At 41.0% G+C, this 20,212-nt stretch overlaps 1 long non-coding RNA gene and 1 pseudogene across 1 annotated transcript; one reads left to right on the forward strand and one right to left on the reverse strand.

Annotated features, from left to right (window-relative positions):
* Positions 1–518: 518 nt before the first annotated feature.
* On the reverse strand, positions 519–634 carry LOC118605288 (annotated as a pseudogene).
* Positions 635–14,434: 13,800 nt separating this feature from the next.
* On the forward strand, positions 14,435–19,946 carry LOC118603021. Its single transcript, XR_004951122.1, has 3 exons — positions 14,435–14,505; positions 14,615–14,682; positions 19,308–19,946. It is a non-coding gene; the product is annotated as an uncharacterized LOC118603021 (long non-coding RNA).
* The last annotated feature ends 266 nt before the right edge of the window (positions 19,947–20,212 follow it).

A 20,212-nucleotide genomic window follows, 5' to 3' on the forward strand; every position in this document is an offset into this window, starting at 1 on the left:
GAAGGCAATGCTCAGATTACAGGCTGGCTGTATACTGAATGCTGGGGAGAGTCTTAAAATTTCTCATTTTAAAATGATGAGCATTTTGCCTTTTCATTTTTTGACTGGTGTTTTTACTATTTTCTTTTTTGTCTTTTAGAATATCAGCTGATTTAGTGACAGCTGATAACATCAGTTACAAAATATATTTTAAAAATAAATATCTTTAATAAGAACTCAGGTAAAGTCTTTTATAGAATTTCTCTATTAATTATTTCATCACTGAGGGAATGGATTGTGCTAGTGAGAAAGCAGAGGGGGAAAAAAAACCAACAAATTCTTTGTTTTAACATAATAATCATAAAAAGAATTAATTTAGGGGCTAGCCCTTTAGGCTGGAATTGTGTTTTTCTTAAAATTACATAATTCCTTGACTTAGGCATTAAGAAATAGTTTATAATGTTCAATAGAAAATTGTGTTCATTTGTTCATCATTGAATTTTACTTTTTTAAAATTTATTTATTATTGTTATTATTTATGCCTACAGCACCTGAACTTCCAAGGTGGTCTCCCATCCAAGTACTAACCAGACACAACCCTGCTTAGCTGCTGAGATCAGACATCAGGTTTATTCAGGGTGGCATGGCCATTGACCATGGCCCATTGCTCCGCTGGGGTGTGAACCCAGGACCTTCTGTGTGTAAGCCGACATGCTAACTGCTACACTATGGAACCACATCTCATTGTTGAATTTTAAAGCTAAGTCAAAGTGCTGCCTTAGCTCTAGAAGTGTATCCCATACTCAAGCGAGATTTTTCTGTAACATCATGGTCTCCTAACTTCCTACTTATCATTCTTTGTGAGTCTAAATTTTTTATTACCCTGGCTCACTACTTACCAAGGGGAAAGAGAGAAAAGCAAAATTTTAGAGGCGGAAAAAGACTCATTTACTGATATATATTATATAAAGACTGATTTAACTAGTTCCTATGATGTGCCAGGTGTTACATTAGATATTGTGAAGCTAAGATGAGTAAGCCATATCCTGTCTAAACTTTTCATAATTTGGTGCGTGTGCACATTTGTGTGTGTGTGTGTGTGTGTGTGTGTGTGTTGGTGCAAAGGTGGACATGGGAGTTGGGAAGGACAGTTACCAAGGGATAAAAGTAATCAGTATGTGCCCTAAATGTAGTGAGGAATATGATACCAAATTTGTCCTGAGAGGGGGATCCCAGGAGAGAGTAGGCGCTCAGCTGTGGTTCTGCAACCCAGGCTTTAGAACCATCAAGAGTTTTATTTTTAAAAAGTCCAGCTTCTAGAGCACATCTCAGAGTCACTGAATTAGACTTTCCAGAGTTGGGAACCAGAGTTGCATTTAAAAAAATGCTTTCTACATGGTTCTGCTGATCAGCCAAGTTTGCCAACCATTGTTATTTTCTACCTAGGCAAAAAGGGGCTGGTCAGGATTTATAAGACTGTTGTGTCTTGCACTAAAACTTAAAGGCAGAAGGACTTTCCAGCAGTGAGGGAGGACCTAGTTTAGTCCAGAGCACCTCAGCAAGCCATCGTGTCTACCAGGCCATCTCTGACCTCCCTGGCAGAACGAAAGCTTTTTTCACTGTTCAACACCTTGTTGTTTAAGCTGCACATTTCTTTGATTGGGAACTCGAGATGTCCACAGCCTAGAGTCTCTTGGGGCAGAGCCCATGGCACAGGGTGGGCAATATCTTCCAGAAATATTGATCTCACTGGGATTGGAAATAGGTCTCCCTGAAACCAGAAGCAACTCCAAAGTTATCATTTGCATTCCATCGCTAGGGACATTTTACCATAAAATGAGAAAATGAAGTAAGTCTTCCCTAAAGCTAAATATACTCCATTTTTATAACTCTGAGTAGGAGGATCTCTATTGTTCAGAGTATACAAACAATAGTTAATGACATTTTTTAAATGTCCTGATTTTGAAAAATAAAACGTTGTCAAACATACGTCAGTCCCTGAAATTTACAAAAGGTTTTTATTGGCCTCTGAAACTGAGAAGTCTGAGAAGTCACTCAAAGATTTTTTAGAATTATGGTTTTCCTCCACTTTTTTATTCACTCCACTCTTTGTCCTTGCATCTACTAAAATCGCATTGCAGATAACTCTAAGCTTTATAATTTGATTATTTGGGGGGTACTATTTGAACAAATTTTTATATCCATTGAACTTATTTTACTCTTAATGTACTTCCTAAAATCAATCTGAAATGCAGACATATTTGAAACAACTTATTTAAACTTTTGGTAGGAAAAAGACCATTTATTTGAACCCCTAAAAACACTGAAATTAATTTTATTTATTTTTATTTATTTATTTTTTGGTTCATCAAAAATCTTTTAAAAACAGTATTATTATTATTTTATGGTGACATTGGTTAATGAAATCCAGTAAGTTCAAGTGTACAATTCAACATTGTATATGCATAGACTTTTAGGGATATTAACATTTTTTTCTCAGCAGTGGAGGTCAAAAGTTGTCCCTTCTCCCCAAACCAGTTTCCTCTGGAAAGTTTCCTTTTTTTCAGTCATAATATTTGATGTCATCCACCACTCCAGAATTTTAGATCAGGGAGTAGGAGTACTTGTCTCCCTCATGGCTAGGGGCTCAATTTATGTGGATATGAATAAGATTTACGGTCGGTAATAAACATTACTAAAACGTGACAAAAGAGTGAAGATTTAAAGACACTTACTAATTTAAGATGACATTTTAAACATTCACAGTCCTTCGAGAAATACATATTTCAGGTCTTTATACAGGTTTCCAGGCAGAATGCCTATTAGGAAATGAAAATCATCTGTGTACTTTTCTCTCTCTTTGCACGCCCCCTCCCCCATTTATCGCTCCCCAGTAGCTACCCTATCCATCAGTGTTTAGTGGTGCCTTTATGCTCAGCACCTAGATGTTAAACAAATTAGAATCTTAATATATGAGGTGTGACTATGAGGTTCTAAAAGGAAATAGGGAAGAAAAAAAGCATATATACATACATATATGTGTGTGTGTGTATATATATATATATATGGACTGGCCACAACTTCAGTTACGTATGCCCTGTTAGAACTCCAAGTTTTAAGGACTAAAATTGACACAGTGCCAGTCTCTTGGAAAATGCTGCCAATGCTGTTTTTCCTCTAACATGGGAAATTATACAAGTAAGTCTACTGAGAAAACATGTCATAGATTTGGAAAGTTGGTGCTTGGCCAATTTTCACACATCTGGTTCGCCGGGCAGTCTCCGCTCATCAGCTAATAAGGACTTACGTGAACCCAGTTTAGTCCCAGGCCAGCCCCTTGATCTGCATTTGATCTCACCTGGATGCCAGCCCTTAGCTCTGGCCTGGCCCTCTCCATTCAGGGCCTCTTTTATTTCCAATACAAAATGGTCTCGTGTTGTTAAATGGTCTCTAATTTTTCTAATAGCAGACAGTAGAGTTTCTTGCTGGTTTTCAGTAAGCGTGCTTTATTTTGCCTCCCTAATTTGCTCCCAGTTGAATTTGATTGCATTTACTTGGGCAAAAGGGAGGGGCTGTGGCTACTCGGAAAGCCATGGACTTGAAGTAGTCCTAATGATCTCATGGGGTGTTGTGTGTAACGCAAACCCCAGGTCCCCTCCACTCTGTGTAGATGCCAGTCTCGCTGACTGACATGTACTTAAGCTCTCAGGGCTGTTTTTCAGTGTGTGATTTACTCTCTCCCTTTAATTACCCTGGAGATGGCAAGCCGAGAATATTTGAGGCTTGGTTTTCAGAGTAGAGAGTATTTCCTGGAACAGGTCACAAGCTGCACATCACCCTTTTGGGACCTCAGCTAATTCGGGGAGGAACTCCATGACAGGTTCCAGGCTGGACCTCTCTCTGCATTTCTAGTCATTTCAAAAATATCTATCTAGTAGAGGAGTTGCAGTAGGGAATTGTAATCAGTCACAGAAGAGAAGTTAACTCATTCTGAGGTAGCCCATAATGTTCAATAACCCGTATCATAGAGAGCTATTGTTCTCCCTTCTTACTTAGTGGCAGGCAGTACTCTGGGCATAGTGGGGCTTAGAGTGGCTCACTTTCTTGCATCAGGAGCATCTGCTCTAGCAAGCCATCCAGGTACCATCACAACTTTGTAATTAAATAAAAGTTACATATGGATGCCACCTCTAGTCCCTATAATCGACATGGGCACTGTACGGGCATGAAACCATAAGAAACGAATCAGGACTGCAGAGCTGCAAAGGTGATTTCTCACAGTCAGGTGCTTTGTCATACCCAAGTCTATGAACTTTTTATACTGAGTGAACTTATGTTCTTTCATCTTTATAGATACTGCATCTTATCATCAGGTAGGTACACACCTGGAATTGTTTTTCCACCAGTAGAGAAAAAGTTATGGTTCCCAGGCCTGCCTTTTTTCCCAGATGGAGAGAGGCTTGGGCTTTCCAGCTTCATCTTGGCCCTACTGTCAAGTCTAAGTTAACTATGAAACAGAGAGGGCCTTTTCCTTGAAAATGTTTATTTCCTTTTATCACAGGCAGCTCTGTGCTATGATCTAGTATGTATCTAGCACCAACCTAGTATGTATTGGTTACAAACATAGCAAGTGTTTTCCTTGAAGAAAACTTCGGCAGTTAAAGGAGCTTATGGTTAGCCTCACCCCTTGCCAAGTTCTTGAAAGGATCAATCTTTATCCTTTGATATTGTCATCAGTATTTGGAGGCAGCAGGGCAGGGTGTGTAGGTGCCGAGGCTTTAACATGAAAAAGCAATCTGTGTGACCATAAGAAAATTACTTAATATCTCCCGATCTCTGGATCTTAATAACATCTTCTGGAGAGGATGTTGGGTCAAACAGTCTCTAAATTCCTTTTTGATATTAAAAACCTGCAATTCGATACTAACAATGGGTGGCAGGTAACTCTGCACATGCTGTACAATGAACAGATCTGTTTCTCTCAATGTTTGGGAAATCTCCCTGTTTTTCAAACTGCACTCATCTTTGCTCAATGACTTAGTTGTGCTTATCTGCTTTCTTCCATTAAATCGTAATGTGGACTGGCTCCTTTTGCTTTTCTCTCAAAGCAAATGAAGCCATTCAAGCTTTTCCTTAAGTAGAGGTGTACAAACTGGGTCCTCAAAGCAAACATAATAAGAACCGTCGAGAAGGAAATGTGAAAATCAACCCTCAGATTAATAGATGTAATTTAACGAAGCAAATGAGGCCGTTGGAAAAATTCTTCAGAAACCGGGGCCCCTAGAGCTCAGGGAATCTAGTGCCTGCCAGGTCAGGTTCCTGTCCCTGTGTCTAACTGATGCTTGAAATACTAATTCCCATAAGTATACAGGAGTGAAATGATGTCGTCTTATACAAACAAACAAAAACACCAAAGTGGAGGGGGTAGAGAAATAAAATAGGGTTGACACTGATAATTACTGCAACCGAGTGATGGCTGATGAGTACATGTGGTGATTATTCTCTTTACTTATGTGAATATTTTAAATTTTCTAATATAAAAAGTTTGTAAAAATTCAGCCCTATAGCAGGTCCTACTTAAGAACTAAGAGCCTACGAAAGGAAGGGTGGAAGGCTCAATCTGACTGAAGCCTTGAAGTCACCAATCCTTTTTCCATTAACAGCTTTGGAAATCCCAGAACAGTCCCATAGTGATTTTACTAATGTCAGGGTTCTTCTTCGGAGAGGTGGAATCATTGCTGCATCACATGTAAAGGTGGTCCATGAACGTCAATGAAATTCATTAGACAAAATCCAGGAAATTCTTTTTCCCTACTTCAGATCAGTTTATATGACCTCACACTCCCTCACTGCACAAGTTTGTGTGCATGTGTATGCTGTGGGTTTTCTCATGGATGTTACTAATATGGGCTCTGAATTGGGTGAAGAATGAAGACTTATTGCAAAATACTTCTTTGCCTATTTCCCTGAATAGACTGTGAGCTCCTCATTTCTATATCCCCTGACCTAACATTTCCTAGTAGTGGCGGAAAGAATGCTCATTGAATGGGGATGTAATGACACTAAAGAAAGAGATTTACCAGCTTGTCCTAACGGAAACAAAATTCTGAATGCAGCAGTTTAATTAAAGAGCATGGTCCTTAGAGTCAGACAGGCTCAGTTCAAGTTCTCCCCCAGGGAATCTGGTGGCATTGGGTCTGTGACTGATCAATCCCTACATCAAAGTGATGGGGTTGATACTTCTGCTGAGCTACATCACAGGGGCTGTGGTGTAACCATGAACTAGAATATGAATATGCTTTGAGAATAAAGGTATGTTTCAATGCATTATGCAATTGTAAACATTTGAAGGTACAGATGTTTTAAATAATGTAAGCAATTTGTTCAAAGCAACAAAGGGCGTAAAGTATTTTTTAGCCAGAAGTCTTATAGCTGTTTAAGTCCAAAAACCTCAAAATTGCTTAAAAGGAAAGAATCATTGATCATTTCTTCCCACCTCAGTTTAAAATAGAAAGGCTAGAGTCTACGTTGGAAAGGTGCACTGGAGAACTGATACTAGAGGTGTACAGAGTCTGATAACAGAGGCATGAGCAGTTTTGAGGTCTGTGGCCAGCATGGATGGCAAAAGGAATGTTATATTTCTTCTCTCCTTTTTCTGTCTAAATATATATGTATTTTCAACTACCTCTTTGATACTAAGGGGAAGCTCTAGATGCCAATCCTTCTTGCTGAAGAAATAAAACTAAAGCAGTTTCGATCTTCTATCCCATTCCTTCTAGCCCTTTAGATCGGCCAGAGCTTTAAGCTGTTGCCCTGGACCATGTCCATTCCAAGGCTCAAGACTTCATGGGCATCAGTCAGCCCTGGATGAGATCAGAGTAGTATACAGTGTTCTGCTAAAGTCATCACAGTATACTACACAGCCTCAGAGAGTCTGGGTCGTCTCCTTCTTAATACCATCTTTGAAATGAATGAGGCAGATCCAGGATGCTGTTAGCAATCCTATGACCTCTTCACTGGAGAAATGAGGGTATTAAGAGAAGCAGAGTGTTGAGCTCGTAGTTGTGAATTGTGGAATGACCTTGAGCAAAATTGGAAGCTGCCACATGTCCCAGGCTCTCTCTGCTTTGGAGGTGAGCTAAACCCCTTTTAGCCACACATGTTTGATTTGGAAGAGGGCAGAGGAATCCGGATCCAGGCTGGCAACTCCAAGCCGTTTGGAGAGAGGAGTACATGGTTGTGAATGAGCTTTTCCCACCTTTACAACCTCCCAGCCAGACCTGTGAGCTCCCCACTTCCAAGCCCCAGGCAGTGCTACAGACGTAGAAGGAAGTCCTAGGCTAGGTTCAGCCTTTCTGGGGCCAGTCAGGAGGACTTCCACTGGAGCAGGCAGTAGACCCCTATCTTATGTTCTTTCTCTTCAATACTTGTTGGTCGTCATATCTTCCCACAGGTGTGCATTTATCTGTAAACAGAAGAGTCATCCATTTACTCACTCATTGATTGATCAAATATCTATAAATATTCTCTAGGTGACAATTACCTGACCAAGCCTTGGAAAAACAATAGTGCAGGACATATTGGTTTACCCTTCAGATCTTTCCAGGACAAGAATGTATTTCTGTTTTTGCTTTGGTTTGGTTTCAATTCTTTGTTTCAGTGACCAGTGAGATGCTTCTTTGCCTTCATAATCTTTCTAGGTCAAGAATTTTGTTTATTGGTTCATTTATTTTAATTCTTTGTTTCAATGCCCAGGATAACAGTTGATACTTAGGGATTGTGCAGTGTGTCCCTGTTATTACTAATCAAAGTGGCCAGGGCTACCCACATGCAGCAATGGACCCAGGACAAGTCACACCTTACAAGAGTGCTTTTTTGTCCCCTTCTCTTCTCTTAGAAGCTAAACTCTAATTAAAATAAACAAGAAAACCTTGGGGAAGCAGCAGAAGAAAATTTCCTAAATGAGCTACTTGTAGCCTGAGGTGCAGGTGGAAGGAGCATGGAATGGAGATGGGACAAGAAGATGCAATTGGTAGCCTAGTGGGGAAAGTCCCCTCTCTCAGTATGGGAACTTTTAAAACCTTTTAACAGGTTTTCAGGTAGGACTTCTCCTTCTCTTTCCTCATACTTCTCATCCCGAAGTAGTTTTAACTGCCTGATTAAAAATATCTCAGGGCATCCAACATCACCAGGCTAGGACTGAGTACACCCTCTACTCACTTACTGTATTCTACATATAATCCTGAGCAAGAACCCATATAATAAAAGAGTCCAGGGGGCCCTTCGTCTCTCTACCATCTGAAGCAATAAATCTCTACTTTCTCATTCTTCAAGTGAGGGCTTCTGGCAGAAAGCCAGACCTGGGGATTAAAACCATATTATTGAATCCTACACCTCCCGCTGGCAAAAACCAGAGCTAATGACAGAACAGGGTAAAGAGAGAAAATCCATGGACAGAGTCAAGAGTGCCCTTGAGTAGCTGAGCCCTTGAGTTCTCTCCTAACTTTTCACTTGTACCACACACAGTTCCCTACCCTGACCCCACAGGGGATTCAGGAAGATAAAAGAAAGAATAGATGTGAAAAGCATACCTACAGGTCCTGCCTCGGTCTTTCAATCGATATAGTAATAGCAACGACCTCGTAGGGTTATTGGAAGGGATAAATTTAATATTCATAAAGCTTAGATTAGTGGCAAAAATAGAGTAAGCATTTGTATGAATGTTTGCTGTTTTAACAGTTAGATCTGGGAAGGACATAAAGGTACAAGAAGTTTAACTGAAGAGTTATTGAATGTCGGTACTGTTTACAGAGGTCATGGCAGGTTTCAGAAGTCAACGAAGGAGGGAGAAATGACCCAGGATAGCAACAGTTGGAGGCTGGATCTAGAGAAGAGGCGAGGCAGGGACTGAGGAAACGAACACACTGATCTTTCTCTCCACCAAGTCTGATCTGTCTCTATGCCTCGAGCGCCCAAACCAACCAGAAACCGAGGGCATATCTAGGGGTTGAGGTCCATGGGGTCAGCCTATGGGGACATAGAGCCTGGACCTGACAGAGGAGACTAACCAAGAATAACTAGCACATCTGTTCTTAGAAGAGATTTTGATATTAGTATTAATAGCAACATTAGTTGGTATAAATTAATATTATTTTCATTAACATTGGCTATCTCTGATGATAGGAACTGTTTCCTTTATTATGGATTTAAGTTTTGTTCTTAAATGGCTTAAGGCTTTGTTTTGTTTTGTTTTCGTAATGGGCCCTGACTTTCTGTTTGAAGGACATCGTTGCTGTCATTTGGGCAGCCGTCCTCCATGAGTTAAGGAGCAACCAGAGATTAATCCTATCAGAGTCTGGTCTTGACTTGAAATCTCAAGCACTCCCCTGCTTGGAGGCTGTCTCACATCCTCAGGAGCCCCAATTTCCCTTAGCATAAAAAAGAAAGAAGAGTTCTAACTCTTACAGTAGAGTTGTGAATCCCCTACCAGAACTGTACAAATATGAAGAATTACAGATAAAATAATTCTAAAAAATTATCTTAATAATATGAATGAGTTCCGACTTAACAAGCATAGCATATTGTGGCTACCCTGTTTTTTTGAAAAAAATCTGCTGATCATTTTTCACAACTTATTTATTCTTGGTGCCTATTTCCTTTCCAAGGAAGGAAAGGGGCTAAAAGAACTTTAACATCTTTTTTCTTTTCAGAGTGCTTTTTACATTATTCCCAAAAATCATTTCCACATGAAGAATATATTTAGGGATCTGCCTAATTTAAAAACAAACAAACAAACAAACAAACACCAATTATTTTCTATAGACTTTTAAGCATTTTGTTCACCTAAATGTGTATATTTCAGTTCTAATTGAAATTCCTAAATAGTCACTTTCTGAACTGTCAAAATTGTAAAGCTGTTGATGGGCGCAGCACTGAGGTTTCCATGGCAACTTCTTTCATTGCCTAGGCGACGCTGGTCTGGTGATATCACCACTGAACTGGCTCAACTCTTTAAAACTTGGCGGCTCCAAAAAATGTACAAGCATGTCCTGAAAGTTTAACGGGCTTTTATTTTTAATGACTGGTTCAAAAATTGGATCCACCAGGACTCGGGAAACAGCAGTTCTGTTATGAGGTTCTTCATTGTGTAGGGGATGAGAGATTTGACAATCAAGCTAATCTTACCAGATCTCATTTGGATGGTGACTTTTTATGTGAATAGCTCCAAATAACATTAGCATCAGTCATTGCGGCTGGGATGGAAGTAGAGTTAAGTGACAGAATTTTAGTTCACTCATGAATCAACAAGATGCTTCTGAATATAAGTCAAAATTAGAGTATAGGCTGTCTCATAATTCTATTTTCTTTCTTTCTTTCTTTCTTTCTTTCTTTCTTTCTTTCTTTCTTTCTTTCTTTCTTTTTCTTATTCTTGCTTTCTTTCGTGCGTTTCGTTCTTTATTATTTCTTTTTTCTGTTCTTGCTTTCGTGCTTTCTCTCGCTTACTTATCTCTCTCTCTCTCTCTCTCTCTCTCTTTCTCTCTCTCTCTCCTTTCCTTTCCTTCTTTCTCATTCTCCTGTCTGAAGAGAAAAGGAATGCTAGAAGCTGGAAACATTATGATTTGTTCACTTTGAATGTCTAAATGTGGTGTGTCATTACTAAACTACATCCTATTTAACTGTGTGTGGGAAAGTTACATTAAAAATAAATCATTTCTTGATAAGCAGTTTTATTGATGCATGCTAAACAATTACTGAGAGAGGGAGGGAGGGAGGGAGGGAGGAAGGGGGAGAGGGAGAGAGAGAGAGAGAGAGAGAGAGAGAGAGAGAGAGAGAGATCATTTAGCTTGCCTCTTTTTTCCTATCTATGGAACTCAAGTTTCTTCTAATTACTTCCAGAGGATCATTTAAACAGGGTGGTCCATTTTAAAGCAGCCACATTTAAATCTACTTTGCATTAAATGAGCTTGCTGTTAGATGAGTTTGGCTGGTTCAAGAATACATCACAAAATGCAAATCTGATGATAAATAAAGCTTTGGCTACATCATGGAAATGGGGAGCATTTCAAAGAATGATGTTAGCACTGACTGCTAAGTGAAATGGCATCCCTTAAACACTCCTCATATTTTAAACATTTAAATGTATGCTACTGAATCAAATATGTCCGTTTGATATGTGGCAATTCGTAAGTAACACAAAATAAGAAGATGAGGTGCAAGCTTTCCCTCACAAGTTAACACTAGTGAAAATACAAGGGTGGAAAAGGGCTGTTAGAAGTCAAGGAAATGAGGAAATGGCTCTGCATACTTATTGGAGGAGTCATTTTGAAGTAACTAGCAGGCAGAATGTGAACTGCTATGTGCCAATTATTCCACATCTCTTTGGGACCCAAAGCTGTTGAGTTGTTGCCACTTTTGGCTTGGCTCTCAGAAGAAGATAAAGGTAGTGAAAAGGGTAGAACATTAGGTATGACTCGAAATAATTTAATGAGCTTTAAAATAAATATTTCAGATTTTATACATACAAAAAAAGTGGTCCATTTAAAGTATTAGCTTTGTTGGTAGCCAATCTAAATATTACAACAATGCTATTTTTTTTAATGTCATTTTTTTTGAGATTGTCTTCAAAGACTGCAAGACATGTGTGCCATATATTTCTAATTATTTACTAAATCTCATTCTTTCTTCTCCTGTAGAAGCGTGAAAGCTGAGTATGTGGCTTCCATACTAGTAAAATGGCCCCTGGGCACATGGCTACCTAGCTGGTGACTACCAGGTGTGGTCACATACAAAGTTCTCAGCAGAAAATGGGAAGTGCTGTGGGTCACTTCCAGACCTGGGATTAAAATATTGCATATGAGCTCCTCTATGACTTTTCCTGTCCTCCAGGACTATAAGAACCCAGCACTGAGCCATGCCCTAGCAGATGGCAGAGCGGCATAATAGAAGGAACCCAGGTCCCTCAATGACTACATGGAGGAAATCTGCCTTGCCAACTGTATTCTCTCCTCTTGAATTTGTTATGTGTTTTGAAATACCACTGCTTTGGTGGATCTTTGGTTATAGGTTCTACGAAATGTAGGCACTGAAAATGATTATAATAAGTAATAAAATCTACTTGGATGAGTAAGTCCTACATGGATGTTTAGGAAGAAGTTTCATTAGTTTACAGTTAGTTCTTGTATTAAGTTCACGAAGTCGATGAACTGGAAAGACACAGAAAAGTGCATGGAAGGCAATGACAAGAAGACAAATAAAAGAAACACTGGAGAAAGCACAACGAAAATTAATCAGGCTCAATATAACTTTTAACACAGGACATGAGCCCCTAAAATTTTCTGACATCGAGACTCACTTTAGCATTCTTCTCTATGTAACAGAATTCTCCATAACTGAGATGCCACTGGGAAGGACATTTCATGAGGTTTTGTTGCCAAAATTCGAAATAATCAAAAGGATCTCAATGGGTCCATGTTTCAATTATCTGCTATTGTGTAACGAACTGCCTTACACTTAATGGCATGTAACTACAAAAATGTATGATTTCTGGTAGTGCTGTAAGTTGACTTGGATCACCTGGGCGTTTCTTCCTCTTCATGTGTTGTAGATGGGGTAAGTGGCATGGCTGCATCCAGCCAGGAGATCTGCAGGAATAAGAACATCCAAGACAACCTCTCATCCTCTAGGGTCTCTCCTAGTAAAGTCTCTGGTCATGCAAACCTCTAAGCTGAGCTTTCTAAAAGCATGGCCACTGACTTCCAAAGTGAATGTTCCAAGAAAGAAAAAGTAGAAGCTATCAGTTTTTTTAAGGCCTGGGGTCCGAAGTTGTAGTATGTTACTTCCTTTGCGTTCTTTTAGTACAGCACCACTCAAGGTTATCTCACATTCGAAGGAGCGGACATAGATCCACCCCTTGAGATTAGAGGCTGCTTGTGCCTACAGGGGTTGGGGAAAGTGATAGGTAGCCTTGTTGAAACCTACCTGCTACAGACCACTGTGACATAACAGAAAATCTAGCTGATCTTTGTCCCCAGTTTTTGACACAGAGCTTCAAAAACCCTAGAAATATTCTGAGTGTTTGGAGTGTCTTTTGTCATTCATAATGAGCACCCTTCTACCATACCTGAGTTTATGCTACTGAGGTGATTCATTGCAGGGCCCCTAGATATCTTTAGAAAAACTAACAACATGATTAGAGGGTTGGAATTTCAGCCCCACCCTCTGACCCTCTGACCTCTGAGGAGGGGAAAGGAATTGGAAATTGAGTTCAGTCACATAGCCAATGAGTTAATCAATCATACCTATATAATGAAACCTCGATTTAAAAAAACAAAAACAAAAACAAAAAAAAAACAGAAACAGAAACAAGGAGGCTCAGAGAACTTCTTGGTTGGTGAACACATCAACGTGCTGGGAGGAGATATGCCCCTATTCCAGGAGAGAGTGTGAAAGCTGAGTCACTCCCCCACTTCTCAAGACCCTGCCCTATGTGTCTTTCCATCTGGATGTTCATTTGTATCCTTTACGGTAGAATGGTAATTGTAAGTATAGCACTTTTCTAAATTCTGTGAGTCGTTCTGGTGAATTCTGAAACAAGGAGGAGTTGTGGGAACTTCTGAAATTGTAGCCGTGTCTGACAGAGGGGTAGCCTGGGACCCCACTTGTGGCTGGTGTTTGAAGTAAAGGCGGTCTTTGTTGGGAACCTTGCTCTTGAACATGCAGGATTTGATGCAAACTCCGGATACTTAGTGTCAGAATTGAATTAAAATGTGGACACCCAGCTGGTCCTGGAGAACTGGTGTTAGATTGCAACAAGTCACCTTGTGGCTCAAAGAAAGGTCTCAGGATGCAGAGGGCTTGGGTTTAATTGAGCTCCCCAGAGGTCAACATTCCATCATGCTGGTACCATCCATGAGATGCCTTATACAGATTTAGTTTTCTCGTTAGTTAATGTTGGCAAAAGAATAATACTTACATTCAGGGTTAATGTGAAGTTTAAATATATAGGAAAAGCATTTTCTGAACTGAGGAACACAAAGCAAATATTAGCTACTATTATGGCCCAGACTCTAATGCATAATCAAAAAATCTTATTTATAACCCAACAGGAGTTTTGCGGCCAGATTTTTACCTTTTTTCAAGTCAAGTGAGAGAAATAATAAATGTAGAGTCCCAAAGCTAAAGACATATATTTAGTTCTATGTGTGTTTTGTGTGCATGACTGAGATTTTTTTCAACCAAATTTTTTCCATTCAGTTCCAGGCAGAAACTCGACAATTTCTTCTCATGAATCATCTTTCTAGGGCACTATTCCACACCCAGCAGAAAAATTATGTGAGGCCATGGTCTTTGCTGGCCTGCACTCAGAAAAAGTCATGCAAAACTGAACTCCACGTGGTCTTTGAGTCATTCCTCAGATCCTGAATTCTGTCAGCCCTGGAATCAGAGTTAGTTCAGTGGGAGTGCCAGCTGGCTGCTGTGGAGATAGTTGCTCTCAAGACTCAGCAGAAAGAGAAGTGCGGGAGTGATGTGAGTAAATAAGGGGCTTCTGCTTGCAGCATTTGCTTATGAAAATGAGATTCTATCTCCAAAGCAAAGGTAAAATGAGCCTGTGTGGTTTTTTTTTTAACAATTGAAGGCTCTTCTTAGAAGAATGCTACTTTCCCAGGCCAACTATGCGCCGAGTCCAAAGATGGTCAAGGACAGGTAAGATTTAACAAGACAGCAAGAAGATATGTGTACAGACAGTGTACCCAGAACCACAGGGATTAGGAAGGATGAGAAAGACATCCCAAAACTGAATTTGAACTTACATCGAATACTTCCTTTTCACCAGGACTGGGGACACATGAAATATGATAATCTGGCTTCAAATTCTCTGCGTATGTACGCATACGTGTTTTAGAAAAGATAATATACAATGAATACATTGGTACTTTACATTATCATCAAAGTCTTGCAAAGGACACCCAAAAGTATTTCTTCTTTTCATGGGTCCTGAGACCTCAGTCACTGGACTTAATTTGCCAAAAAACTCACCAAGATGGATTGGTATGCAGAGAAAACCACTTATCTCTTGTTAAATGACCTGGCCTCATCATGAAACTGTAAAAAGAAAGCTTCCAGATTATTTGTCTCCGTTACAAAACTTATAAAAATGAGATTTAAAAAAAGTTAAATTATTTTGGCCCATAAGTTTCAGATGGGGTTGTATATTTTTCCCTAAAGGGTCAAAAATAGAACATGTATTAAATGGCAAGTTATTCAAAAACCAGCACAGGCCCCAGTTGTCTCTCAAAAGCTCTGATTTACTACATATTTCTCCCTTGAGGAAGGCCTTTTTTAAAATGTTCATTTCCATTTTGAGAGACTCGGGGCTTTGATCTGTTGGGAGCATTCCTTTGCTTTCCCTGACTGGGGCATGTCTACTGCTCCAGGAAAAACTGGAGCCTTGCTCTCAGGGCCTGTATTTTTCCATGGCCTTCCCTGGCATCTGCACAGCATCTCCTGCATCTGCAGTCACCCTAGTTAATTTTGGGATCGGAACTATTGAGTCCCTACACCAGGGGCCACAGGGCCAGTACGTTTGTCACACCTCAATAACTACCCTGCTTTCTAGATATAAGGTCAAGGTGAGATGGGCTTTGGTTGTCTTATGCCCAACAGAAGCTGCCAGGCCTTTCTTTACATTATTCAGAATTTCATAACAAATTTAATCTTTTACTCCAATAAAGCCAATTCCCAGCCTTTGTAATGTTAAAATGTAGTTTGCTTTTGAAAGATTCCTGTCTTTAGTTAATGGGCTAGTGATTTATTTATTTTACTTTATGCGAGTGATACCAATTTGTACCGGAGCCTGCTGGCCATGAGTTTTTCTGTTCTAGACAGGTCGGAAAATAAAAAGTGACTTGGGTCACTTTTAGCATCAAACTTGTTGCCCTGCTTTGTTTTTAAGTGACATCACTCTTCTTTCTGCCAGACCACCTCTGGCCCCCACTGCACCTTAGTACAAGTTAGAGAAAGCTTCTCCTTAAAAGGTGATTCAGGTCCATGCCTGGGTGCCTGTCTGGGTGATCCACCAGACACTGGGATTGAACTCCTACTCACAACTGTAAGCGCGGTGGTGCCTGCCCTTCCATTTCAATTCCCCTGCCCTCATTTGCCCCAAACACATACGCATGCATGTATGTGCGCGCGCGCACACACACACACACACACACACACACACACACAGACACACACACACTGACATCACTGGAGTAGCACCAGATGCTCCTTCCGTTGCTAAACAATTTATTATTCCTCCACCTCTTCCCTTCCTCCTCTTTCCTCTTCTCCTCCTTTCTCTCTCCAGTTCTCACTCTTTTGTAATAATACAGTGAAAGTTCGCATAAGCTTTAAATTTGGTCAACCTGAAGATTCACCTCTAATTGTTCAGAGCTGGGCCACACTCAGAGGTAATTGTCACTCAGCATTTTATCGCCCTGCTGTTTTCTTCAAGTCCATTCCATATGTTAAGTGACTGTTAGTAGAAATAGGATTCCAGGGGTGTGGAGACAGAATGAGCAATTGATAGAGTCGGGCCCGCCTGCCATGGGCTCCCGCTGCCATCCTTCACAGGTAAATGACACACGCAAGCTGAAAAAAACCACTCTCCCATTTTCTTGTAGCACATTTTTGTTTGTTTATTTGTCAGATTACATGTTCAATCAATTGTGACAAGCCACTGCACTATGCATGGCGTTGCATAATCCAGTGTAAATCCTGGGATCTCTGGGTAGAAGGGAAACCAATGCGAACTGTTCTCTAAAGACTGTTACCTACTGCGGAGGGGAAAAGTGGCGCAAGCAGGGGTTCTTTCCAACTGCCTTTCTGTGCAGAGAGGAAGAGAAATTGTGTTCGCCAGGAGAAAGTGGTTTATTTTACTTTATTATTTTATTTTTGTAGCTGCAGGCAGTCTGTGGATAAGTGGGTATTACGATTCCGGTGCATCTCTAATTAATAAGATCAATTGCCACTGTATTTTCTTTTACAAACTCATTTAGATATGTCAGGGCTGCAATTATTTTGAGAATGATCTGGCTTTACGCTTATTCATCTTTCGTCTTCCTCAAGGAGAAAATAAAACTGTCAGCTTAAATGCCCTTTGAAGTCTGTTTTAGATCCTTGATTGAAAATTAAAAACAAAATCTCTACCCTAGTGCCATTTACAGGGTCAAAGTTCCTGTCCTCACGTTGGCGTGTGTGTTAGTTTCTAGTTAAGGGGTCACATGTTGGCTTCTAACAATGTGTTGCACACTTTTGCTTTAATCTCCTTAGATCTGTAAGAATTCTAAAGTCTTTTCTTTTAAAACTGAGAAGTACTGGGCAGTCATTTTGCTTATATGTTGTTCTTTAATTCTGAGAAGGAACTCTCTCCAAATAGACATTATGACTCTTGCTATGGACCTGGAAGATAGTTCAGGAAGTTTCACTCCCTACTTTCATGCCTCCTGCAATAACTACCACCAAGTGAATGTGCAGTAACCCATCCTCACTCCTAAGGATCTCGCCAAGTCTGTGCTCCCAGCTCCAGCAGCTTCGCAGCAGAAAGGCCGAGAACCCGTCTGGTTGTTCATTCCCTCTGTGAGAAACTCCCACGGAGGCAGACAGACAAACTCAGCCATCCCTGCAGCACCAGAGGAAAGCTCTAGACTCTCCATCTGGGGAAGATGAGCCCAAACTGCTGCAAAGGAGATTTAAACCTTTTCTTGGAGAAGACCGAGGGTGGCACGAGGCTAACAAATCAGAGAAGCTGTACTGAGCCAAAGCGGCTGCCTCTTCCAGGCCAGACTCTGCCCGATCCTCCCACCCCTGCCTTCTGTCTGATTTGTCTTTAAGGTTTTAGCATTATCCCTCTGTTGACAAATGAACGCTTTTCTGGAAAATGAGGTATTTCCAGAAGCTGGCAGACACTGACTGGAGCGCCGTGAGTGCTCAGCGGTGCTCTGGCTCCCTCGATTCATCATTTGAACGGGAGAGGCCCGGAGGTTTTGCACTGGCATTACATTCAAGGTGACGATAAATGTAGTCTGGCCGGGGTGGTAATCAGGGAATTTCCAGCCAGGTCCTGTCTAGACCACGGTTTGTTATGGAGTGAAAGCCACAAAGGGGGCCTATAGTACTCTGCTCCTCAGAGAAATTGTCCTCAGGGAGCTCTAGGCACATTTCAAGTCCCGAACCTTCGTCTGCCCCTAACTGGGGCTGCTGTAAATAACATTAGCCTGCCTTTCAGCAAGCTCTGGGAAGCTTATGAACTGAACACGATTTTTGTTGTCTGTAGTTGTGCATTAAGCTCAGTACTGTCAAGTCTAATTATTCTCATTAAGGTCTGAAAGTTTTAGAGATTAATTAAGCAGAGAGCAAAAGCTTAGGCAGAACAGCAATATTTTCCCCCTCAAGGATTAGCCCGTCATTCTGGTGGGGTTTTCTGTGAGCGTTGCCCATTACTTCATAAGATAGTAAAGTGTGGAGCTCATATAATATAAATTAAAAATAGCCTGCGTTTCACATGTGCTATTCAGCCATGAAAATAAGTCCTGGCCCTTGTGCCCATAGCCCAGGAGGCTCACTAATGAGAACCAGGCAGTGGGGCTAATGAGAATTTCAATACGTGCTGTCTCTCCTTTCCATATCCTTTCAATTTACTTTCTGCGGGGATCCGATGTGTGTAGGAGGAGTCTGATCGGCTGCTACTACTCTTTACTTAGTGGAGATCTTAGAGATTACCTAATTCTACCTCCTTCCGCTACAGATGTAGAAACTGGGATTCAGCGACTTGGTTAAAGGGCCATAGTTACTGACAAAGCTCCTTCAAGAGAAGGCATCAGGAAACTTCTAGAAGCATTGATAATCATCAGGTTTATTTGAATGGTGAGGGTCCTTAGCACTTAGGGTTTGATGTGACTCAAAACTCAGCAGAAATGAGATAGTCTCACAATAAAGAGAGGATGATGATAAGGACCTAATGTGCATGCAAACCCCAGGGAACGCTGAGACACCAGGGAGTACCAGCAAGAGTCCTATTTGCTGAAGGGTTTCAAGGCTTCCTAAAGAAATGGGGGAAGGTGTACTGTTAGGCCCTGGCACCACCAGATGTAAAAAGGAGAGACAAATGTGGTTAACCACCCTTGCCTTATTCCCTTAACTCAACTTTGCAGCAAGACAGATTTTCAGGAGGCTATTTCTGTCATTCATCTCTCACATAAATGCACCACTGCCATTTGATGACTTGAAATGCAGCATTGCTGCCTCCCACACTCCCAAATCCATTCATTCTCTTATCTCTTTAGATCAGCCCCATGATGCATGGTGAGAACTGGACTGGACCAGTACCAGAACCCTAGGACTTGTCTGCGATGAGTTGTGGCTCCCACCTAGTGAAGACAGCAGCACTGCTTCTACCCCAGGCCCTGCTATATCATGCTGGCTCCCCCGCCACCCCAACATTCCTCTACCAGACACAGCCAAAGGACCACCAGTGTCCTGAAGGTGGCTGGAGAGAGCACTTTCTGTAGACAGCAGTTAGAATATTGCTTGAAGTAATGAGCTTGGCTGCCATACTGGGTCAGTTATCTCAAAGTATCCTCTTTTCTTGTTACTGGGGAACTTGTTTTGGCTCCTCAAAGAAGGCAACAAGAAAAGTATAGAAGCTTGTGAGGCTAAATTCACTGGACAGAATCAGACCCCAAAAGAACTGGTCGGTGAGGCTGGGTGTGACAACAAAATGGGAACAGAGACTGTCCAACAGTGCTGTCCAAGGAAGCCAACGGAGCAGCAGCCACCACTGCTCTTGTCAGCTGGATGCCACTTCCTGAATGTGATATACCCCTTTACCCCTTTGCTCATCAAGAGCCATTATTCCCTCTACTATTCTCCAGGGCACTTTCCTTGTAGGTCTTTTTGTTTTCTAAGTGCTATATATGCTTATACGTCTATCTCTGCATAAACTGAATCCCATAGGGTCTCATTGCCTCATTTATCTTTGAAACCTCAGGCCCATGCTGTTAGTGTATTCCCATAAAATTCTTATGTTGAAGCCCTCACCCGCAGTGTGATGGTATTTAGAGATGGGCCTTCAGAAAGTAATCAGAGTTAGATGAGGTCATGAGGGTGGGGCCCTCATGATGGGATAGGTATCCTTCAAAAAAGAGAATGCACAGAAGATCTCTCCTTCTTTCTCTTCCTGCACTCACCA

The sequence above is a fragment of the Rousettus aegyptiacus genome, unplaced genomic scaffold (genome assembly GCF_014176215.1).
Source record: "Rousettus aegyptiacus isolate mRouAeg1 unplaced genomic scaffold, mRouAeg1.p scaffold_m13_p_1, whole genome shotgun sequence".
Taxonomy (NCBI): domain Eukaryota; kingdom Metazoa; phylum Chordata; class Mammalia; order Chiroptera; family Pteropodidae; genus Rousettus; species Rousettus aegyptiacus.